At 39.3% G+C, this 25,063-nt stretch overlaps 2 pseudogenes; both read left to right on the top strand.

The window, feature by feature from the left end:
- Positions 1 to 2,396: 2,396 nt before the first annotated feature.
- LOC118658740 lies at positions 2,397 to 3,162 on the top strand (annotated as a pseudogene).
- Positions 3,163 to 3,866: 704 nt separating this feature from the next.
- LOC118667193 lies at positions 3,867 to 5,514 on the top strand (annotated as a pseudogene).
- The last annotated feature ends 19,549 nt before the right edge of the window (positions 5,515 to 25,063 follow it).

Genomic DNA, 25,063 nt, shown 5'->3' with positions numbered 1-25,063 from the left:
TGCCAGGCTGAGGGACCCCCCCTCCCCATGTATGAATTTTGTGTACTGGGCCTCTAGTCTATATATATAAAAGCCTAAGTGACCATTATAACCAGTCCACCAGAAAGACTGGAACGGCTGGTTGACCAGTCGTTATGGCACTCACTGACCACCAAGGGGCAGATGCTCAATGCAGGAGCTGCCCCCTGGTGGTCAGTGCTCTCCCACAGCCAACCTCCCATGGCCCCTCCCCCTGGCCAGCTTGCACCCATCAGCCCCTGGTGCTAAACCATTTATAGAGACTTGCTTCTGGGTCAGGGTTTCTTATGTAGCAGAGCAGTTCCCTCGCTGTGATCTATTGAAAGTTAGCCCTCAACACAAGGGTTTGCCTCATTCCTGTCCTCTCCCTTTCCCAGGGGCCACTCGCTCACCACGGTGGTGGTGTGGCTGCAAGGGAAGGAGGTGGGGGGGAGGCGGGGAACCACCCAGTGGTAGGGCACTGACAGTGGTGTTGGTGTACATTCCTTCCATGCCCAGCCTGGCGACAATTGCCTCCTGTTCCAACCCCACTGGGGCCTTAGGGCCCAGGCTGGGATGGGAAACAAGGGGTATGGGGCAACAGACACAGCCCCTTTCCCAGGGGAGCCAAGGGCCAGCTCCCTCCTCAGGGTTGGTGGTCAACCTCCTGTGATTCCGCCCCCACCCCCCCCCACCCCCAGCCAGCCAACCTCCTGTAATCCTTCCTCCCACCTCCCCATGCATGAATTCATGCACCAGGCCTCTAGTTTAATCTAAAATTGAAGTATAGATGCTCCTTGACTTACCATGGTTATTATGACCCAATAAATTCATCATAAGTCAAAAATACAATTAATACCCATAACCTACTGAACATGATACTTTAGAATAGCCTACCTTTAATGTGTTCAGAATACTTACATTAGCAAACAGTTGGGCAATCATCTTCAGTTTCATAGTAATTGTAACCACCTGCATGTTTGCCTCATCAGAAGCAGGAGACACAGATGGGCATTTTTGCAGACATGATGGGATGCAAAAACACAAAACACAATATCAAAAAATCGCTGGCAGCTAGTACACTGAGTATAAGCTGTTTACCCTTGTATCATGGCTGATTGGGAGCTGCAGCTCACTGCCACTACCCATTATCACCAGATAATTAGGAACCATATATTGCTAGCCCAGAAAAAAATCAAAGTTCAAAGTACAGTTTCTACTGAATAGCTTCCACACCATTGTAAAATCAAAAAATTATAAATTGTATCATGGTAAGCCCAGGACCTTCTACAGTTATCAACTTATTTGTTTTAGAAAGCAAGGGTGAAAATAAATTAGATATTGGTTATTATGGGCCAAAAATAAGGACAAAACTTAAGTAGGTATTCTACTTCAGAAATGATATATATATATATATAATATTCTAATATATATATATATATTATAGATATATTATATATATCTATAATATATTATATATATATACTAATAAAAGACAAAAAGGGTAATTAACCATACTTCCGATATGCTTCCCATTGTCTAATCAGGGTGATATGCAAATTAACTGCCAAGAAAGATGGCGGTTAATTTGCATATATAGGCACAATGATGGGAGGCGAAAGGGGAAGGATGGAAGAAGCCGTCTGCTGCTGACGGAACCCAGGTGGCTGCCAATAGCAGGAGAACTGGGCCACCTTTGCTGGCCCTGGGCCAGTAATCGGAGAAACCAGGTGGGGCAGGGCTTCTCAGATCACGGATCACCAGTGATCTGAGAACACCCAGAGGCGGGGCCAGAGGCCAGGCTGCATCCCTGCCTGGGGACGTGATCCGGTCCCGGGGACAAGGCAGCCAGGCCCCAGAAGGAAACCCAGGGGCTGGGGCTGTGTCACCGTCAGGGCACACGATCCGGTGCCTGGGCAGCGGCGCATCCTCAGCCCCAGAAGGAGACCCAGAGGCCGGGGCTGTGTCGCCACCAGGGCACGCGATCCAGTGCCCAGGCAGCAGTGCATCCCCGACCCCAGAAGGAGACCCAGGGGCCAGGGCTGAGTTGCTGCTGGGGCTCGAGATCCGGTCCCAGGGGCGATGCAGCCAGGCCCCAGAAGGAGACGCAGGGGCCTTCCAAGAGGAGAGTCTCCGTGATCAGAGGGCACGGTGTCAGGACAGGAATAAAGATGGAGGTGACTCAGATGCCTGGCCAGAGGCACTTGACCAGCAAGCAGGGCCTTTCAGCAAGGACTCACGGTGGGGGCGAGGGAAGCGAGCGAGAAATAGAGAACTACAACCCCCAGGAGGCTTAGCGGCAGGGGCCTGTGTGCCTGGCCGTGAAATTGGATGGGGCGTGTTGTTTTGCACTTTAAGAGGCTTGCAAGGTTGGAAGTTCTGGCCCGGAGCCAGGGAGAAATGGAGCTGGAGCAGAGAGAGGGGTCCATGGCAGCCGTGGGCTTTGAGGAGTTCTCAGCACCTCCCTGCTCGGAGCTGGCGCTGCCTCCGCTGTTTGGTGGTCACATCCTGGAGAGCAAGCTTGAGACCGAAGTGGAGTTCATGTCTGGGGGTCTGGGAAGCTCCAGCCTCCAAGAGCAAGACGAAGAGGAGGAGGCAGCCCAAGGCCGGTGGCCACAGTGCCAACGGGAACTCAATCACAGGAAGTACCAAGCACTAGATCAGCGCTGCAGGGAGATCGAGCAGGTGAACCAGCAGGTCCTGAACAGGCTCCATCAGATACAGAGGATAACATGGAGACTCCAGCAGGAGCAGAGGTTCCTCATGAGGGTGCTGGACTCCTACGGCGACGACTACCGGGCCAGCCAGTTCACCATCTTACTGGAGGACGAGGGCAGCCAGGGCACAGATGCTCCCACCCCAGGCAATGCTGAGAACGAGCCTCCGGAGAAAGAGGGGCTGTCCCCGCCCAGGAGGACGCCAGCGCCCACAGAAGCCAGCAGCCCGACCCCTGGTGAGGGGCCCAGCAGTTGGAAGAGGTGGTGAGTGCCATGGGAAGGGTGCCGGGCGGGAGTCCCTCTGACTCCGGAGCTGGCCCCCGTGTAGATAAAGGTGGAGGAAGACTTTGGCTTCAAAGCAGTCAAGGCTCTGGACTCAAGTTGGGTTTCTCGGGGGCCAGACAAGCTACTGCCCTACCCCACCCTAGCCAGCTCCCCCTTTGACTGACCTCCCAATAAACGGACCCCATTCCATCCTCGCTTCGGAAAAAAAAAACAAGCTTATAGAGGCATGCTTATAGGATCAAATAGTATAAATATTTAACAGGACAATAAAAAGAGAACCTGGCTATGATGATCACCTGAACGTTGCCTCTGTGTCATTCCTTCTTCGCCAACTCCGTCCACACATTTGGGAACCCCTGGACCTGCTGAGGCAGGACCCCAACATTCCTCTTCTTATAAGGACTTCAGTGAGATGGGCTAAGGGTCACACTGGAACTGCCTCAATTTAATGTAATCCCCTCTTTAAAGATCTTATCTCCATATACAGGTACATTCTGAGGTTCTGGGATTAGGATTTTAACATACATTTTGTTGATTACCCAAATCAGCCCTTAACAACCAGCATGTTTCAGAAAGTAGATTCCTACAGGACTATTTACCAAACATTCAGAAGTATTTTTAAAAGAGCTAAGCCCCTCGCCCACCACGCGGGCCCCTCCCGGCAAAGAGCGAAGGCCTGGGTTCCGGGCACCAAAGGAAAACTGGTGCCAGCAGCCAGGGGAAGGGTCCCCCAAGGGGCCCCAGATTGCGAGAGTGCACAGGCCGGGCTGAGGGACCCACCCCAGTGCACAAATTTTTGTGCACCAGGCCTCTAGTCCTATCTAATAAAAGGGTAATATGCAAATTAACCATCACTCCATCACAAAGATGGCAGCACCCAGTCCCCTCAGGCTCCCGGAGTCCCCAGTTCTTTCAGCCCGAACTGATTACTATGGCAAGTGGACCGAGAAGGTTTTCAGCAAGTGTGAGAAGCAAGTGTGAGAAGCAAGCCTTGGCAGATGGAGGGAGAGCTGGGGGGCTCAGGGCCACTGCCCACTGGGAGGCCCTTGGAGTTCAGTTCTAAAACCGCAGGGACCCACTCCAGCACAGGCTGGGGAGGAAGCACTGCTGCCGCCTGCCCAGCGCCAGGTCCCTGGTTAAGGAAGCGGGTCCAAGTTGCAGCCAGGAGGCCTGGTGGGGCTGTCTCACCACAGACCATTGTGGCTGAGCTCTGGTGGGGGCAGCGAGCGCCTCCGGGATCACTGTCTGCCCCCGGGTCGCCTGTGGACACCAGTGGAGCAGGCATGGTTTGAACATTTTAATGAAAATGGGACAACTGCACCCCACCACACAACCCCCGGTCCCCGGAAAGGAGAGGGCAGCAGGATCAGGGGTGCAGCCTCGGACCCCATTAGGAGGCACGGGACTTGGGAGGGGCTGAGAGCAACCTGCAGGCACACTCCGAGGAAGAGGTTCTGAACTTCCGGGACGCCAAGGGCCGGCTGCTGGAGGTACGCAAAGGTGCAGATAAGGCAGCTCTCGCTGGTGCTAATCTAGAAAAGCGCATCGACAGCCTGACGGATGGAATCGCCTTTTTGAAGAAGATGAGTGAAGAGGAGATCGCTGAGCTGCAGGCTCAGATCCAGTATGCTCAGATGTCTGTGGAGATGGACCTGTTTTCCGGCTCCTCTTTGAGCTGCTCAAGGACATCTGGCCCAGTATGAGAAGCTGGCTGCCAAGAACATGCAGAATGCTGAAGAATGGTTCAAGAGCCGCTTCACCATGCTGACCGAGAGTGCTGCCAGGAACACCAAAGAGGTGTGCACTGCCAAGGACGAGGTTCTGAGAGCCGCTGCCTGCTCAAGGCCAAGACCCTGGAGATGGAAGCATGCCAGGGCATGAAGGAAGTGCTGGAACAGCAGCTGCAAGAGCTGGAGGATAAGCAGAACGCTGGCATTAGTGCTATGCAGGACACAATCAACAAATTAGAAAATGAGTTGAGAACTGCAGAGAGTGAATTGGCACGATATTTAAAAGAATACCAGGACCTCCTCAATGTGAAGATGGCTTTGGACATTGACATTGCAGCTTACAGGAAACTCTTGGAAGGTGAGGAGCCCAGCTCAGTTTCACCAGCGTGGGAAGCATGGCCAGCAGCTACTCCCAGAGTTCCCAGGTCTTTGGCCGATCTGCCTACAGTGGTTTACAGACCAGCTCCTACTTGATGTCCACTCACTCCTTCCCTTCTTAGTACACCAGCCACGTCCAGGAGGAGCAGATCTAGGTGGAGGAGACCATTAAGGCTGCAAAAGCCAAGAAAGCTAAGGATGAACCCCCCTCTGAAGGAGAAGCTGAAGAGGAGGAGAAGGAGAAGGAAGAGGCTGAGGAAGAGAAAGAAGGCGCCAAGGAAGAATTTGAGGACGCAAAGGAGGAAGAAAGAGGTGAAGGTGAAGGAGAAGATGCCCAGGAAACTGAGGATGAGAAGAAAGATGAAGGTGCTGGGGAGGAGAAAGCAACCAAGGAGAAGAAAGATTGAGCCCCCCTTTCCTTAATTAGTTCAGTAATAATCCTCCCGAAACCAGGCCAACCCCATCACCAACCAAGCAGTTGAGTTCCCGATACTATATGAATTAAAAAGTCAATATATGTAACATTCTGACGTGACTCAGGTTGGACATTAAATGTTGTGCTATGGTTTTTCTCCTTATTCAAAGTATCTGTTTGCTTGCAGAGTGGCTTCCTGGCTTCCTGCCAGCCTGTGCATGGTCCACGCTTATGAGTTCAGGATCTATAGCAATGTGAATAATTCATATGTTTACAATAAAAACACATGAATACATGAATTCACTAATGTTAATGTTAAACTTCATGGAAAAAATAGTCCTTTGAATCTCTGGTGGTTAGAATTCAAGACCTCAAATCATGTGCAATAAACAGTAAAGTTACACTGAATGACAAAAAAAAAAGTGCATCAGGGGTCAGGAAACATTCAAAGAACTGGAGAACCATTCCCAAATCAGGAAGGGAAGTCACAAGGTGTATATTATTGCTACGAATACAGTATTTCCTACTACTTACAACATATACAATGTAATGTATTAGATGCCTTTCTATCGCATGAAGTACATATTATCATAGACTTAAAACTGATACAGTTTCTGGAGAGTTTGGATTAAGCCATAAATTTTGAGATGAAGCAACTTAAACTTTTTATAAAATAAAATAACATAATGGTTTTTGAAAATTTTATTAGATATAGAGTTGTGGGTGTTTTTTGTTTTTTTGTTTGTTTGTTTTCCGATGTTAACATTTTCAGAGAAAATGTTTAGAAGCAAAATAGCCCATTTTTATTATGCTCAGTTGATTTCCAGACTGTTGAAAACATTAATATCAACTGACATTCATAAGAATTCAGTCATGAATAATTTGTTCAGAAAGCTGAAATAGGATATGAGCCAAAATTTTATCACATAGGTTCTTTAGTTTTGCACATTATAAAGAGGTTGCTAATTCTTTAAAAGATCCCTTTCCCCTTTTTCTGGGAAACAAAATTTCTAACCTTATTTGTTACTGGTATGACCTTGAAATTGAGTTCTAACCAATGAAATAGAAGAGGAAGGGAACTTTGCTACTTGCAGACCAGGTCTCTCTCTGTAAACTTCCTCCTGCTATGCTCCTCCAAGCTCTTTTCCAAGATGGAAACCCACTGAATTAACTTGTGAGTCATGTGCTGAAGATGGCCTAGGTTGCAGCCAACTGTTTTTATGTTCTGTAAACTGAAAAAAAAAATTAAGCCTTAAAAAGTGTTCTTTGTCTTCAAGCCTTTACAATTTTAGGAATCTGTCTATTAATGCAGCCTAACCTACACTAATACAAAGAAGTAAACTAAGTTAAGTTAATGTTTGGTAAACACACCTAAATTAAACCTCAGTATTAGAGGGGAAAATGAGTAAGGAAGAGTTAAAGTATATTTACAAAAATTAAGAAAAAAACTATACAGTTCTCCTATCCTGAATCACATGGTCTATATATGCAAGAATGGCCAATATATTAAATGATTTTACACAGACCTTTCCTAGATCCAAATTCTCTTTTGCTGAATTGTTTGGACAATTTCACAAGGATGGGATGTGATACCGTACCATTGTGTGAAATCAGTCTACTTGATAATAACTACTTCATTGAATCTCAGAGGATCGTATAGCACTGGCCTGATGTGAATATTTGCTAAAGCTGAATCACTGCATAGAGCTCTCAAATGTCTGAACATGCTTTTCAAATATCCCTTGAGTAAAGGGCATTTTTATTTTTGTGTCGTTCAAAGCAGATCCATCTCTTCCCTCGGCCTCGGTGGCAGTGAATAACTCGCCCTGGCCCCCTTCGGTAGGGATGATGGGCTCCATGCCTCACTTCTTCAGTATTTCAGAAATAACCTTTCTAGGGCATCTCATCACAGTTCTTGTGATGAGGCTTATCTACTGAATAGGTCACATGTGATTTTTAAAGAACAAAACCGGCTTTAGCTTTTCAAAGAAGGATGGTTAGTCTAACTTTAAAATAAAGCTTCATCTTGCCTGGGCGGTGTAGCTCAGTGATTGAGAGTTGATCTATGAACAGGAGGTCTTGGTTTGTTTCCTGGTCAGGGCACCTGCCTGTGTTGCAGGCTCTGTCCCCAGTAGGGGGCATGCAGGTGGCAGCCTATTAATGATTCTCTCTCATCATTGAAGTTTCTATCTCTCTCTCCATCTCCTTTCCTCTCTGGAATCAATAAAAATATATTTAAAAATATGCAGCTTTATATTACCTTAACTAACCATCTTTCCTTACCTAGTTTATATTAGTAAAAATATAGCTCGCACATGTATTCCCTGAACCCCTCCTGCTATATGATGTCTAACTTTTCTAACTCCTTTGGAGTGTAGTTTTCTAGCTCCTTTCCTCCATTATCAAGCCTTTCATTCCTATCTATGTTATACTGTGAATGAACCCTCTTTCATAGACTTAATGGATAGGAGAAGTGGCCCAAGAAGATTGCTCGACATTTGGGAAAAAGGTCTCTGTATTTTTTATTCCAGCGAATGAGGTGTTCTAGTTGTGCAGGGCAGGACATGTCACTTCTGCAGGCTCAGAAGTTTCAAAGGAGGCTGGATAGTCAAACTATTTGGGGACATCCACCTAGATAATTCCATCTCACAGATCAAAATATCATTCCCCCAACCAGACCCCTGACTTTACAATGACAGACCTGTTCTGGCTGGACATTTAGCTTTCTGTAACATTAAGCCGCTCAGTAATATTATGTCTTTGTGCTGGCCCTCGGCTCGGATTTCTTTGCCTTCTAGCTGCAGAAGAGGATTTTTATTTTAAGTAATTGAGAATGACAGTAGACTTACTCCAAAATATTTAATGATTAAAAATTATAACACTAAGTTTGTATTCTGAGAGTTAAAAACATAAAATCTCCATATAAATTTAGATGATTAGAAAAATAAATTAAAGAACTGTGAAAAGGTTATCACTAAAGAGTTTGGGAAATTCCAAAACTGCAATAATAGCATGAGTATAATCAATGAAACAAAACTAGAGGTGATTTAATTTGCAAAGCAGAAACTTAATTTATCAACTTTTATATTGTTTAGAGAAAAAAGCATGTAAAAAATAAAACCATTGGAAAAGTGAAAATAGTTGCAGATGCCATCTAAGAACACTTCATAGGCTAATGTTCTTCCATCCACCTGGCAAGTGTGCCTACTAGTAAAATGTGAATCATATATCGATGATACTTGCTTTGTGTATTATGCTGGCTCATCATACAGCTCCCCTATCAGTAGAATATGTACTAGCTTGTCAATGTAAGAAATTCGTTTTCAACAGTAATTTTCATTTTATAGAAGAATTTACTGATATATTGATTGGTATGTATCAAGTTTTGGAGAGGACCTCAAAGACCCATTGTTTCAACTGGGAAAATTCAGTTTCTAAGACTGAAGATCTAAAGGACAATTGTTTTACTCATATGTATCACGGGGACAACTGTATTAGAGAGATTCTTAAAGGGAGTTGGAGTTTACATTATCACACACCTCTTCATAACTTCCTCTAAGCACAGTTTTTGTTGTAATTAAACAAGACAAATAGTAAAGTACTAGAAAGAACATAAGTCCAGAACCTAGACTTTTGCATATAAATATGAAAAGAATACTGATAATGAAAGTGGAAGAAGTAAATTAATTTTGACTGTCTAAGTTGTGACAGGGTAGTTATAGCCATGATTTCATCAACCCTTTAAAACTACCCTAGAAGATTTGGTAGATTTTGCTAAGTCCATTTTATAGAAAATAAAACTGTGATACAAAAACTGTAGGAATTTTGCAAAATCACCCAAAATAAGTGGTAGATGTGCAGTTAATCCCTTTGTGTCTGGTTACAAAACCCATGCCAGTTCCACTGCACCCAGGTCTTCTCATAGAATGAATTGCTAAGGTTAATATATTAATGGCAACTTATTCCTAAAACTGGAACAATCACAAATAGCAGTCTTAAAAAGTCAAATTACAGCCTTGTATCCTTTATGATACAAGTTCAATATTTACTCACTTGTTTTATGAGAGAAGGGTTTCAAAGTTTTACTCTTTATAAAAATTATTTAATCATGTGAACAACTTCTCTTCCTGATACAGGAGCCTGCTGGCCTTCAGAATAGAATACACTATTGGCTGTCCTGCTTCTCAGGCTGCCAACTCAGAAGCAAACTAAACCACCCACCCTCCATGTTTGTAATAATAATTATTAATAGTAAATAATGCAATCTTTAAACATAAATTAATGATATAAACTTGCACTTATTAATTACTTATTAATAATAATAATGATTATTATGAAGATAATTACTATAAGGAATTGACTCACATGATTATGGAGTCTAGAAAGTCCCAACATCTACAGGGTGGGCTGGAAAGCTGGAGACTCAGAAGAGCACCCACTCACACATACCTTCTATTAGTTTTCTAGAGAACCCTGACTAATAAATATAATATTAAAATTGTCTGTTATCAAATTTTTTATTATATTCACTTTTTTATGAATAAAATTGTTCTCAATTTTCAAATAAAAATATTCTCATTGGAGCTTTCATTAGACTTTAATGAAAAATAAAATTAATTTTAACCTCTTTATAGACTCCAAAATATTAATTTTATATTATGCTCTATCCTTTGATTTAATGAGTTATGTTAATTCCTACAGAAAGCATTATAGTTTTCACAGTTTTTATAATTAAATAAATTTTTAATTATAAATGTATTTACAATTAAATATATTCCTAAGTATTTTATTTGCTGTTACTAGGAATATTTTTTCTCATCTCTTCTTTTACTTTAAACTAGAGGCCCAGTGTATGAAAATTTGCGCACTGGAGGGGTTCCCTCAGCCCAGCCTGCCCCCTCTCTCAGTCTGGGAGCCCTCAGGGGATGTCCTACTGATGGCTTAGCCACAGTCTGCCTCCCTCTGCAGGAGGCTACCGGGCAGATCAGGGGAAGGCGCTGCCCCATCACCCCGCTGCTGCTGTCTCCTCAGCCCTCGCAGCCGCTGCAGCTTTGTCCGGAAGGACATCCAGAAGACGTCCAGTCTGTCTGGTCTAATTAGCACATTACCCTTTTATTAGCATAGATAAGCAAAATTTGGAGATATAGCTGGTTCCCTTCCTTTCAACTTACCTTTCCCTAGAGATGCACACTATTCCTAAATTGAGATGAGTCATTTTCATTTAGCACTTTCCATCTATTTCTAAGGTCATTATTTGAATCATATAAAATGCTATTATTGTTGGTCAGAAAGATCAAACATTAGTAATTTTATGTCTCAGTCTTACTAGGTGTATTCTATTATTTTGAGATTTAACAATACATAAAACTAATATAATATTGTATGCCACTATAACTGAATAATAGCAAATAAATAAAATTAAATATATATAAAGGCTTTCAAAAATAACTTGTCCTTTGAAAATTACCTTCTGAAAACCCCAATATTGTTTACATGATACTTAGCTGTGAAGATTTATTTCATTCAATTGAACATCTCTGCTGCAGTCCTCATATAAATAGCCAATGTTTATTCATGCATTTCCTTAACGAGGTACTGTTAGATTGTTTGCCATCATTGAACTCTACAATAATGATGTAATACGTGTAAATCTTTATGTTCTCTGAAAGACTCCAGGAGAGAATTTCCCTGTGGAAGAGCCCTTTGAAATGGGTTGCCAGATTATGGTACCCACTTGTCAATACTACCTGGTATTTTTAAATTGAGCTCCAAATAAACCATACTAATTACTGTCACAGTAATATGTAAAGAGTCCATTTTCTCTCAAGCCAATACTGGCATAATCAGATATTAATTTGTACAGGCTAACAGGTATAAAATTGCAATTACTTGTTTTCGTTTTGTTTTATAGTTCCCTAATTACACTAATGTTGGACAACTTTTCCTATGTTTATTGGCCACCTGGCATCAATTTTCTTTAAATTATCTATGTATGCCATTTGTTTCTATTTCTATTTGTTTCTTTTTTTCTTATTGTTATCTGTCTCTTCAAATATGTCTTATGGTAATTGGATTATATACATATTTGATGGCTATGCAGACATATACATATATATAAATGTATAAATATATATTTAAATATAGTCTCCATTTTGTAATTTATAAAATATCTATGCTGTATATATTTATATAGATTTTTTATTTGCAGGTACTAAAATTTACCCAACTTTATTTATTATGTGTGTGTGTTGTGCATATTTAAGACATGATATCTAAGATATCATAGAGAACAATCTAAATAATGGAGATTATTCTTCAAGTTTAACTCCTAATCATTCTGAAAATAACCTTAATAAGATATATTTAGCTATATTCCATTTTTATAGCTGCATATCCAATTTTACTGACAACATTAATTAGACATCCAATTATAATTCACTTATTTGTAATGCTACTCAGTGTAGTAATACACATTCAGTTAAGACTTACAGTTATTAGACAAAAAAAGATAAGAGACAAGACTCAGGACATTTTCAAAAAGAAAGCTACTTCCTTGCTTAAGATATCTTTTTTACTATTTAGAAGAAGAGAGTTCCTTAAAGTTACTGGCCTGTGTGTCCAGTTCCAACCACATCTCTCTTGTCACTCTCTTTCATCAACAAAATTAAGTTTACCAGTCAAATGTTCAGGTCAGGGCTTTTTTCTCCTCTACAAAGCATGTGTGAGAACCATGGCTGTCTGATGAAGATGGCAGGGAGCCCAACAGCCAGTCAGAGGCTTGGATTTCCAGCAGGGCCTGCAGCAGGGTTCTCCCAGGTGGTGTGGCACACAGGCCGTGTGGGTCAATCAGTCCTTTCAGGGGAAAGTGCCTCTGCCTCACCATCCCTTTGGCTGGGACCAGCAGCCTGGGAAAAGCATTTGGGCAGCAGTAGTGGGTTACATTCATCTCAGTCTGTCTAATGTAAATACTGATTTTATTTGTGAATACAAACCCTCTTGATAAATAACTTAATTTTCACTTCAAAGACACTAAGCTTGTGTAAGTCTTAATTTTCATTCTAGTAACTTATTTAGCATCAAATAAAAAGGTGCCATTAAAAAACACACTAGTCAGCCATTCCTAAGTGCACAACTAAGTTTATGCACTATCTTGCCAATGTCCATTTCTTATTCCTGAAATATTATGTATATATTTTATTTCTGCTAACTTTCCTGTAACCCCTATTATTTTATATTTGACAAATTAAAGGCATCTTGATGATTGCTGTGAACCATACAGCCCAGACGAAATTGTCACTTTTGACATTTCTGCTGACTTGACTTGCTTTTCATTCAATATTTATAATGCTGAAATGGCTTCAGATTTACATACAACATGAGTGCCAGTCACATTAGCTCTTACTAGAAATTCTTTTTTTTTTTTTTTTTTCTGAAGAAGAGATGTTCTTAAATTCAACTGTCAATATGTAGTGGGTAAAAAAGTTTGATGATACCTGTGTGGACCAAATGATAAAACCCAGAATCAGCACTTGGTGCCAATTGTGACTGCATCCATGATTATATTCACAGAGAGAAAACATATGTATGTAGGAATATGTGTGAACATCAAACCCATGTTCATATTTAATAAAATATTTTATTTTACTGTTGTTTAATGGTAAAGAACTGAATAAAAGGAATTGCTGAAACCAATAACTATTTCTTCCCCATGAGTAATGTTGTTGTTGTTTTTAATTTGTTTTAAATTTTTATTTAATTTATTGGGGCAATGTTGGTTAATAAAATTATATGTTTCAAGTGCACAATCTTAGAATACATCATCTGTATATTGTGTTGTGTGTTCACCATCTAAAGTCAAGTCTCCTTACATCACCATTCATCCCCACTTTACTCTCTTCTACCTTCCCCAACCTCCTTTCCCTCCAGTAATTACTGTACTATTGTCTGTGTCTATGATTTTTTTTTTGTTTAATCCCTTCACCTTTTTCATTCAGCCCCCCAACCATCCTCCTCTATGACAGCTGTCAATCTGTATCTATGAATCTGTTTCTATTTTGTTAGTTTATTTTGTTCATTGCAGCACTATATACAATAGCCGCGATTTGGGAGCAGCACAAGATGAATGCATAAACAAACAAACAAACAAAACACTGTAGTAAAATTACTAAATAGAATACTACTCGGCCATAAAAAAGAATTTTGTGTGTGTGTGTATGTGACAGCATATTTGAACATTGAGAGTATTGTGCTAAGTGAAATAAGCTGGAGAAAAACAAATACTATATGACTTCACTCATATGTGGAATGTAATGTTGATTTCTTAAATCCTTCTGTCAGGCAAAGAGAATAAATTGGAATACTATTTGGATTTTGAAGTTATGTTGTGTTCTCTCATATTAAATAATATTTTTTATTTAAACTATAGAGATTAATGCTCTATTGTAAAAGAAGCTGAAATAATTCTGCCAAGATTCCTCCCTGTTTCATCCTTTAATTTTGTAGCTCCTCTTATCTATGTATTCTCATGGGTTACGTAATTTCCATTTTGATTCATTGGTAATTTCTTGAGTTGTTTATCTCACTTCTTGAGTCAAGTTGAAATCTCCATTCTTTTATTCAAATATACAAAAAAATATGTAGCTTTCTTTATATATGACAAAGCTTAAATTGTTCAGGAGAGTTTGTGCCCACCAGACAGAACATAGTTTTTTTAAAAAAATATCTAGGCAATTAAAAGTAGATAAGCATTTCTAATTCAAGTCAGTTATTTTAAGCCTAATTCATTCAATTTTTGGATATACTCAATGAATTAAAAGTTTACATTGTCAGTAAGTCTCACTCCACACTATTCAAAAGTAACTCTCTTCTTTTTCCTATGCCAGACAGTGAGTGGATGTAGAGGGAAGTTTACATAGTCTCATAGAAGCAGTTGAATTGGTCTCTGTGTTTCTGTCCTACATTGTTATTTCTGACTATGTCTTGTAGCTTATATTGAACCCCTTTTGTTCTGGTCTCAAATCTATTGTTCTCCCATCTTTCTCACGGGATTCAGCACCTGAATACTCAGCTATATTCTCTGCAAAATTCTAGATGGTGTGTTTCTTTATGGTTCATTCTAAACCAGCTAGACACTTACAAGAAAAAAAGTAATAATAACAGCTTCAACACTCATCATTATGTACTTTGTAGACACTAATTTAATCTCAGTTGTTCCTATGCTTGGAGCTGACAAAAACTTAACATAATTTTGCTCTCATAGTTTAATTTTAAAGGTACAGCAGGCACTAGAGACACTATTATTTGATAAGTTAGAAAGTAGACAAATATACCTACCTACAGAAACACATATTTTTATACAAACTTACATGTTTATATGAAAAGAGAAAATTTTCTAAGGATGCACTCTCTTAAAACAATAACATACCTGGTAATTCAATTAAACGTTAAACATTTTTTTTTACTGGGCATCTTCTTACACCAAACATATATTGCTTTTATAACCTTAAGAAAAGCTTTAAATGTGAAATTTTTAAATATATACTTGTGTATAATTTGTTTATTGACCAAGATGGGCTAGTAGCATTCAAACAAAGAGAAACTTCTCATTAATGTCTCTTCTTCCCAGACCATGAGACCTACACCTATTTCATAGTTTTTATAGAAATATTTAAGAACAAAATACCAGTTCACATTAATGACAAATCAGCCAGATATGTGTTATTCCTCTCTTCTATTTAAGATCTATTTTGGATGTATAAACCTTCAATTTGGAAAGAGGTGAAGAGTCTGGCTTCCAGTTAAAACCTATGAGTGATTTTTCGGGTCAGATCACAGGCAGTAACAAAACTTTACCTGGCAGGCCACTTGGGGGAGAGAGAGCTGCCCTCCAGACACCAGACTTAGTGCACAGCCAGTGCAGTGCAGTCTCCAGAGGGAGTTGGAGTCAGGGACACAGGCACCTCTGGCCAGTCATTCTCTTTGCAAAGTTAAATTCCTAGTCCAGGAACCTGCACTCTGAAGCGTAATATATATATAGTGTAATATGCTAATTAGACCAGACATCCTTCTGGACAACCTTCCGGACGAAGCCAGGGCTATGAGGGTAGCCGATGCTGGCAGCTGGGGGCAGGAAGGCCTACTCTTGCACAAATTTCATGCACTGGGCCTCTAGTATATATAAAACAGCTGTTTTTTACATTGAATTTAAAATATTCTTAATTTTTAACATTTAAGTGTAGATCTTCCGGTTCCATACTGAGGATGCCTGATAGGGGAAGAAGAGTTGGAGACACTTTCCCCATTCTCACTCAGAACTCAGTGCCTTTCCTGGCCCTTCCCTTCATCCTATCCCCAAGCCCAGAATCCATAAAACCGCGGAAGCTTTTTGCTCAGGGCTCCCTCAGCAGCAGGACAACCACCCCTATATTTAGGCTGACCCACCTGAGCCTCCGCTTCTGCTCAGTTCCATGGGGATAAACAGAACAGGAGGAATTGGAGATTTCTTGAATTTTAGACTATTGCTCTTATACCATCTAAGCAAGTGATTAAGACTTAATTCTTTCATTTTTGGTTTGTTGCTTCAGTTGGCTAATCTGCTGACACCTGGCAATTCAGCGCTCTCTCTCTCTCTCTCTCTCTCTCTCTCTCTCTCTCTCTCTCTCTCTCTCTCTCTCTCTCTCTCTCCTCAAGTTTATCTCTTAAATGGAGGAACTGTAGAATTATTTTCTTTCACCCACAACAAGGTATGAATTTGAAATTGTACACAGGTAAATGAAAAAAGTAATCAGAGGAAAGGGGCTAAATTGTTATGGCTGCTGTGAGTATAATCTAACATTAGTTCATTCTGGGGTTATTCAAATCATTAGGAAATCAGGTGTCAGTCCCTGTGTTTTCAATTTTCCTAAACTTCCAGTGGACACATAGTAGGATTTATGAATAAAAAAATCCTTAAAAATCCTTACATGTAACTTGAGGGATAATAGAGAAAAAGAACAATAGGCAAAGCTATTGGTATACAAATAATTTCCCATTACCAAGTCCTACATCAATTCCTTTGCCTCCCTTTATGATACCGTGAGGCTGGCCATGGGCTATGAATCATCCAACTGTTTTGAAATGATTTTTTGTCTAGTTAAACATAAAGCTCCTAGAAGTCCAGACCTTCTCCCCATCTTGTTTTTTTTGCTTGTTTGTTTACTTGTTTTGTTTGTTTGTTTTATTGAGGTTTGATAACTCAGAAGAAACAGAAAACTGGAAATAGCAAATTTTATATTTAATGTATCAAAACTTCATACCTATATAAAAACTGTGACATCAGACATTATAGTTCTCATTATGTATTCCCATCAGTATAGGGAAACAAGGTCTATATGAACTGAAGAATGATTTTATTCTCCTGCAAAGTAAGAAGAAAGTGAATTTTATAAACCTTAAAATTCTACCATTGTGCTGACTGAACTCATGAAAAAATTATTGGGCCATGATTCACTGAAGATATTAGAAATACATTAAATAATTCAAGAGCATTTTAAAAACTAACAGAGAACTCATTCTAAGAGATCTATTTACCAGGTTCATATTAGCATGAATATTTTAACATTTTCATATCTATTTAAGAATGCATTTTTAAAGAAAATATAAAAAGATTTCAGATAGTTTAACCTTCAAAATTAAACAAAAAATTATAAATATGACTTGTTTTTTAGATCTGCTCATATGTTTATCAAATGCTTGATTGTCGCAACCCTATCATTCAGTATAACAGCAGACAATAGTCTGATCTATACCTTAAATTTTTGGTACTGACAGTGGCACTGTTCTTTATGAGTTGGCTTAAATTAATTACTACTTTAAATTGTTTCAACTTATTTACACACATATATTTTAAAGATTATTAAACTATATTTTAAAGAATATTAAAACAATGTGTATATGTAAACACACATCTACATACACATTATTTCTAGTATTATCTTTTTAAAAGTATTTTTATAAGTTTTTATTGATTTTAGAGAAAGAGAAGGAGAGATAGAAATGTCAATGAGAGAGTCATCAATCTTTGTCTCCTGCATGTCCCCCACTGGGGATTGAGCCCACATCCCAGACATGTGCCCTGACCAGGAATTGAACCATAACCTCCTGATTCATGGGTGAACACTCAACCACTGAGCTACACCGGCCAGGCTCTGGTGTTATCTTTATGGCATTAAGCTTATAATAAAATAAGCAAATCATTAGGAAGTGGAATCAAAAGTTCAGGAATGTGATGGCCCCTATCAACTCTTAAAATTAAGATTAATAAAAGTATTTTAGATTACATGATATTATTAATATTGAAATGAATATTATAACTAAATAATAGTCAACCAGAAGTTGGAAGAAAACATGAATCTATAAGAAAATCATTTGGCATAATCAATAATGTTTATGTCACATTTTTTATTTTATTTGACAAAGAATTCATAAAGTTTAGTGATGGGTGTGACTTCTACCCATTATTCAATCTTAAAGCCCCTTAGGTGACCTGATAATTTAATGATAATGTATTGCAGTGGTTAAGAATGTTGGTTCTGAGGAAAATATATAGAAAATGGCATAGGAGGATCTGAAAATGATTGGATAATTTTTTTTTTCTTTAAGCCTTAGAACCCTCACTTTTAAATGGAAGAGATAATAGAACATTATATTACTTATGAACATATATGGAGACATATGTATGTGTGTATATACAGTGGGGCCTTGACTTATGGGTTTAATTCATTCGGTGATGGAGCTCATAACTCAAATTATTCGTATGTCAAATCATAAAGTGAATGAGTGAGACACATGATGCTGGGCTGATGTTGTGGCGTTCACTGTGGTGTTCGCTGCGCCAACTAGCGGTGGGGTATCTGAAGCTGGCTTGTAACCCGAATTTTAGTTCGCAACTCAAAGCAAAAAATCGGCTGAGAGACTGCTCATATCTCAAAAAACACATTAGTCGGGACACTTGTAAGTCAAGGCCACACTGTGTGTGTGTGTGTGTGTGTGTGTGTGTGTGTGTATATATATATATATATATATATATATATATATATATATATACACATATATATATGCATGTAGATACATATACATATATATATGCATGTTGATACATACATATATATGTGCCTGTAGATATATGTATCTATACACATATATTTTTTATATTTTAACTTGTTCATGAAGCTAGGACCTGCCTTAAATATTTTTGCTCTCTAGACACAGCTTTGCTGCCATAAATGTTTGGCAAACAGTAAATATATTGTTTGATCCAATAAATGCTTATCCATCTTCTATAAAATTAAAGGTATTGGATCTAAATTTTTCTACCTTAGAATTAGGATGTTCCAGGTTTTAAGGTGAACACTTGAAGGGCCATATTTTATATTTACTTCTCCAAAAATATAAAACATGCAACTACTGAATGCTTGCAATAGGGCTAGTCTAAATTAAGATGCATTGTAATTATACAGTACTCACCAGATTTTGATGACTCTTAAAAAAAAAGGATGTCACTGATAATTTTATTTTGATTATATGTGGAAATAAAAATATTTTAGATATAGTTGGTTAAATAAAATACAATATTAAACTATTTTCTCTTTTTTAATTTTTTAAAAAATGTGGCTCTATAAAATTTAAAATTACAAATCTGGCTAGCTTTATATTTCTATTTCATAGTGTTCTTACATGTACTACATCAACTTTCACTTTGGTTTCATTATTTGTGTTCCTTAAGTCAACACTATTTAAAAATATATTATACATAGTTGCCAGATCTTATCAACTAATAAGCAATGCATTTGTTTTTATTATAATAACTAATGATATCAAGTTACTTACAAACTGTTCTTATGAGTATTATACCATAGTTTTTATTATGCTTTTACTTAAGTTAATACATGTGATAACAAATCATAGCATGTAAATTATAATTCATACTTAAGTCATGTTTCTGAGGCAGATGTAAAACTTTGATATTCAGCAGTTTTTGAAATACATGTTAATTACTGGCACAATAACATCCTGAATCAGATTTTATTATTAATTTATCAACACTGAGTACTAGCTTTGTAATGATGAGAAAATAATTATAAAAATATAATAAGCCCAGGCTGGTGTGGTTCAGTTGGTTGAGTGTTGTCCAATGCACCAAGAAGTCACAGGTTTGATTTAAGTCAGGACACATGCCGGGTTGCAAGCTCCATCTGCAGTAGGAGGCATGCAGGAGGCAGCTGATTGATGTTTCAACCATCAATCTCTCTCTCTCTACCTCTGCCTTTGCCTTTCTCTAAAATCAATAAAAAACATATTTTTTAAAAGTATAATAAAAAGATAAAATAAAAAGGCTTAAAAACTTAAATGTTAGCACTGAACAACCATGAAGATAAATGAAATAGTCACTTTGTCACAAATTCATATAAACTAATAAATATAAAATGATTTTAAAATAATGTTCCACACATCAGGCAAAAGCTAAATATCTATCCTTTGACCTTTTATTTTGTATGCATTATGACCATGCAGTCTTTATATATTAACATTTTTTAGCTTACCAGGAATGTATTTTAAGTTTTACTTCTTGCTTGCAATCATGTGATACTTTAAATGCAAAGCCATTGAAATAGAAAATAAAAGCTAAATAATAAATGTTTTATATAAAATAAAATGTAAATTATAATGTTTTTTTATGAGTCTTGACAAATTTCAAACATACTAGTAAATTTGGAATTATCACAGCTGAATGAAATAAGTCTTTTAAGAAAAGCCTGATATTAAAAAGTCAGCTCTATTTTTTTTAATCCTTGACGAAGGATATGTTTTGTTTTTTATTGAATTTTTAGGAAAAAAAAAGGGAGAGAGAGAAACATCAATGTGAGAAAAGCATAGATGGGTTACCTCCCATATGCACCTGGACTAGGGATGGAACCAGTAACCTGGTATGTACCCTGACCAGGAATTAAACCAGCAACCTTTTGGTGTAGGGGAAGACACTCTAGCAAAACTGAGTCATATGACCAGGGCTCAGTTCTGATGATTTTAAAAACCTGTGAAAATTCAACTAAAGGTGATTAGGAATGCTATTTATTTCATAAAAATATTTTTAAGATTTTATAAGAGGGCATTATCAACATTAATATTTCCTTAGCATTACAAGCAACCTTGAGAAATGATTACATAAGGTGAAATATCAGAGATTCCAAAAATATAACACAAATTGATTTTAATTGTAGTAGTTTTGAAACTACCTCCTGCCAAATGAGCATTATTAAAGGTTGAATCAAATAGTCCACTGCAATGTGCCAAATAAAACATGTAATTATTTCTAAGTCAAATACATGTTTTATCGGTATCTTTCTGTTACGCAGTCACCAATCCAACCTAGCAGATCCTCTTGCTATATCAGTGTTCTGAAGAATAGAAAAAGAAAGGAAGTTACTCATATTAGAAGACTGTTTTAACTCAATTCCAATACCAACTTCAGACAGTAATAGACAAAAAAGATAATCATGATATATTCCTGTTTATAAGCAAAAAATCTTTGACACATAAACCCTAATTAAAGTCTATATACATATAAGACCAAATGGCAATGAGAAAAATAAACCAACTCCACACATAGCAACATATATGAATCTCAGATATGTATACTTAGCAAAAAATATATATACAGACATAAAAGAGTGATGCTGTATGATTTAATTCATTTGAGTTCTACAGCATGCAAAACTAATTCATGGGGTAGGAAGTCAAGATAATGGGAACCTTGATGTGGTAGTGACTGCACTTTTCCATCTGTTCTCTTCACTATTTGTCTAGATGCTAGTTACATGGATGTATATATTAAGATTGAATATGAGCTTTCTTGGTTAAACTAGGAGTTGAGTATTGCAGGGAGGCAAAACATCCTATTTAAAAAGACTAGAGGCAGATTCCGAAGATGGCGGCGGTATAGGCAGACGCATCCCAGGTCGTGTCCCTGAGCAAATGGAGTGAGCAGCTGAAACTAGTAACATCCACCCCGAATTGGCGAAATTCCTCAGCTGGCGAGACGGTTTGCAGCCGGGAAGAGCAGAACTCCCCTGGAAAGGTAAAAAAAACCAGGGATTTGGGCAGGAAAGTTTGCCAGACCTCTGAGCCCAGAGAGTCGGAGGGAGACCGAGTGGCAGACAGCGTGTCCCTTGGGACAGGCACAGCCCCTGACGGGGGAAAGGAGAACCGCGGGATTCCTGGCGCTGCCGGGGGAATTGAGAGCTGGGTCTGTGATCACAGAGGACTGAGCCTAAAGGGGGCAGCCTGAAGAGCTGACCAGACCATGCAGTCCCGGTAAGAGAAGAAGCTTACAGAAACCAAGCCTTCCCCGGTTCCGCGGCCGGCGTTTGTTTGCTTGTTTTCACTGAATCCTGTTCATGGGACATTTCGAATACAGACACTCACCTGTGCTGAAGAGAGGGAGAGTGTGCGGAGGAGTGGAATCTGGGGAGAGACTGAGGAGAGAAGGGGGGCAGGGAGAGGTGGCAGCGAATTGAGTGCTGAGACACCCCTGAGCCCAGGGCTGAGGCAGCCATTCTCTCCGGAGAGTGAGACTCCTCCCCCCAGCCCCCAGGCAAGGAGCACAGCCACACCCAGATTCCACCCTGTAGGAGATCAAGGATTAAAATAACCTGATCAGTCCCTGGGAGTTAACAGGGTCTGGCCTATAGAGGGATTTTCAATCCCAGCAACAACACAGCACTGGTAACTCTTACGCAGCCAGCTCTGGGCAGTGAACTTCCACTGGACAGAGAGGCCCTATAGCCTCAGAGGCCAACCCCAGAACACTGCCACCCAGAGGCTGACCCACAAACTGACTCTTTGCTAAACACAAAATAAGGCAGTCTGGGAAACAAATGCGGCTTGCTTTAAAATAAGGACTGTGGTTTACAACACAGAGGAACAGTGTATCGCAGGGAAACTCAACACTCTCCTGAATACCTGGCAGGTCTAAGGCGAGCCACACTGAAGAATAGAAGAACCGAAGGACCTTCACTACTGCAATATTTTTTTTTTCTTCTTTTTTCTCCTTTTAACTAAGAAACCAATTTTTTTTTCTTTTCTTCTTCTTTTTTTTTTCTTTTTTTTTTCTTCTTTTTTCCATCACCTGATTTTACCCTTTTAATTACTACCTTCTTATTTTTAACCAGTATTATTACTGCTACCATTTTACCATTTTTTTTTAAAGTGCCATTTTATTTTCTCTTTATTTTATTTTGGGATTAGTGTTCTCCATTCTATTTTCATCGTTATATTATTGGTTGTTTCTAGTTTGCATTCATCTCCAGGGAGCTGTTGCTGGAATTTGTTGGGAATAATGGCTGTTCTATAGGAGTATTCTCCTCATATAAAAAAGTCTCTTCCCCTCTTCCACTTCATTCTCTCTTTTCGCTCTTTTTTTTTCTTTTCTTTTCTTTTCTCGCTTTTATTTTCCCCCCTCCTTTTTCCCAACTTCATTTTTGCACTCCTTTTTTTGGTCCCTAATTTTCTTTTCTTTTTTCTCTTTTCTCTTTTTCTCTTCCTTCTTCCTTATCCCCTAATTCTCTTAATTCAGGTGGTCACCTTTATTTGGGGTTATTCATATCGTGAATATATTTGTGTATAGTGCCTGGTACGTGGTGCCTTGTTGTGTTGTATTTTGTGCCTTTAAATCAACGCAGCAGATCCAAGCAACAGCAACCTCCTGAGCACCACACCCTCTGCTGAGGAACAGCAGCTGTACGTGAAACCTTGCCCCACCAGCCAGAAGAGCCACCACAGCTGTGAACAGCACCCACCAGAGGAGCTGCTGCCAACTGAAGAGCAGCTGCTACCGCAACCACCGGAAGAGCAACCACAGACCAAGGAGTCACTGCCACCAAGGGAGCAGCCACTAAACGACTCAACGTCTAGATATGTCAGCGAGATCAAACATGGGTAGACAAAGAAACCCCCAAAGGAAAGAGAAGGAGGACTCTCCAGAAAAGCAGCTAAGTAATACAGAGGCATGCAACATGACAGAAAAAGAATTCAGAATAAGGATCCTAGAGTGCATAAACCGGATGGAGGAAAAAATCGACAACCTCTCCAAGAAGCAAGAAGAAACAGATGAAAAAATCGATAACATATGGAAGAAGCTAGAAGAAACAGATGAAAAAATCAACAACTTAAGTAAGACCCAAGAAGAAATGAAGAGTGATATAGCTGCAATGAAAAACTCCATTGAAAGTATCAACAGTAGACTAGGAGAAGCGGAGGACCGAATTAGTGATTTAGAAGACAAGGAAGCAAAACACACACAAAACGTACTGCAATTGGAGAAAAAAATGAAAAGACAGGAGGAGAGCCTAAGGGAGCTTTGGGACAACATGAAACGAAACAACATACGAATAATAGGGGTACCAGAACAACAGAAGGATGAACAAGGATTAGAAAACCTATTAGAAGAAATAATATCAGAAAACTTCCCTGAGGTGGGGAAGAAAAAAGTCACACAAGCCCAGAGAGTCCCAAACAAGGTGAACCCAAAAAGACCCACACCAAGACACATCATAATTACCATGGCAAATGTTCAGGACAAAGAGAGAATCTTACAGGCTGCAAGAGAGAGACGGAAAGTTACATACAAGGGATCTCCCATTAGATTGTCAAATGATTTCTCAACAGAAACACATCAGGCCAGAAAAGAATGGACAGAAATTTACAAAGTGATGCAAAGCAAAGGACTAAATCCAAGAATACTCTATCCATCAAGGCTATCATTCAAACTTGAAGGGGAAATAAGAAGCTTCACAGACAAAAAAAGGCTAAGGGAGTTTATCACCACCAAGCCAACAATGCAAGAAATGCTAAAGGGACTGGTATAAAAATAAGAAATAAAAAGCTCAGAAAGAAAACAGCCACACAAAAACAGAAATGCCTACAAACAAGTACCTTTCAATAATAACTTTAAACGTAAACGGACTAAATGCTCCAAACAAAAGACATCGAGTGGCTGAATGGATAAAAAAACATGACCCATACATCTGCTGTCTACAAGAAACCCACCTCATTAGAAGGGACTCACACAGACTGAAAATGAAAGGATGGAAAAATATCTTTCAGGCAAATGGAAAGGAAAAGAAAGCTGGGGTAGCAATACTTATATCGGACAAAATAGACCTCAACGTGCCGAAACCGGTTTGGCTCAGTGGATAGAGCGTCGGTCTGTGGACTGAAAGGTCCCAGGTTCGATTCCGGTCAAGGGCATGTACCTGGGTTGCGGGCACATCCCCAGTAGGAGATGTGCAGGAGGCAGCTGATCGATGTTTCTCTCTCATCAATGTTTCTAACTCTCTATCTCTCTCCCTTCCTCTCTGTAAAAAATCAATAAAATATATTTAAAAAAAAAAAAATAGACCTCAAAGTGAAGGCCATAACAAGAGATAAGGAAGGCCACTTCATAATACTAAAGGGATCAATACAAGAAGAAGATATAACCCTGGTAAACATATATGCACCCAATG

The sequence above is a fragment of the Myotis myotis genome, unplaced genomic scaffold (genome assembly GCF_014108235.1).
Source record: "Myotis myotis isolate mMyoMyo1 unplaced genomic scaffold, mMyoMyo1.p scaffold_m19_p_1, whole genome shotgun sequence".
Taxonomy (NCBI): Eukaryota; Metazoa; Chordata; class Mammalia; order Chiroptera; family Vespertilionidae; genus Myotis; species Myotis myotis.
Note: the sequence above shows the minus strand (reverse complement) of the source record. Positions and strands in the feature narration are given on the sequence as shown.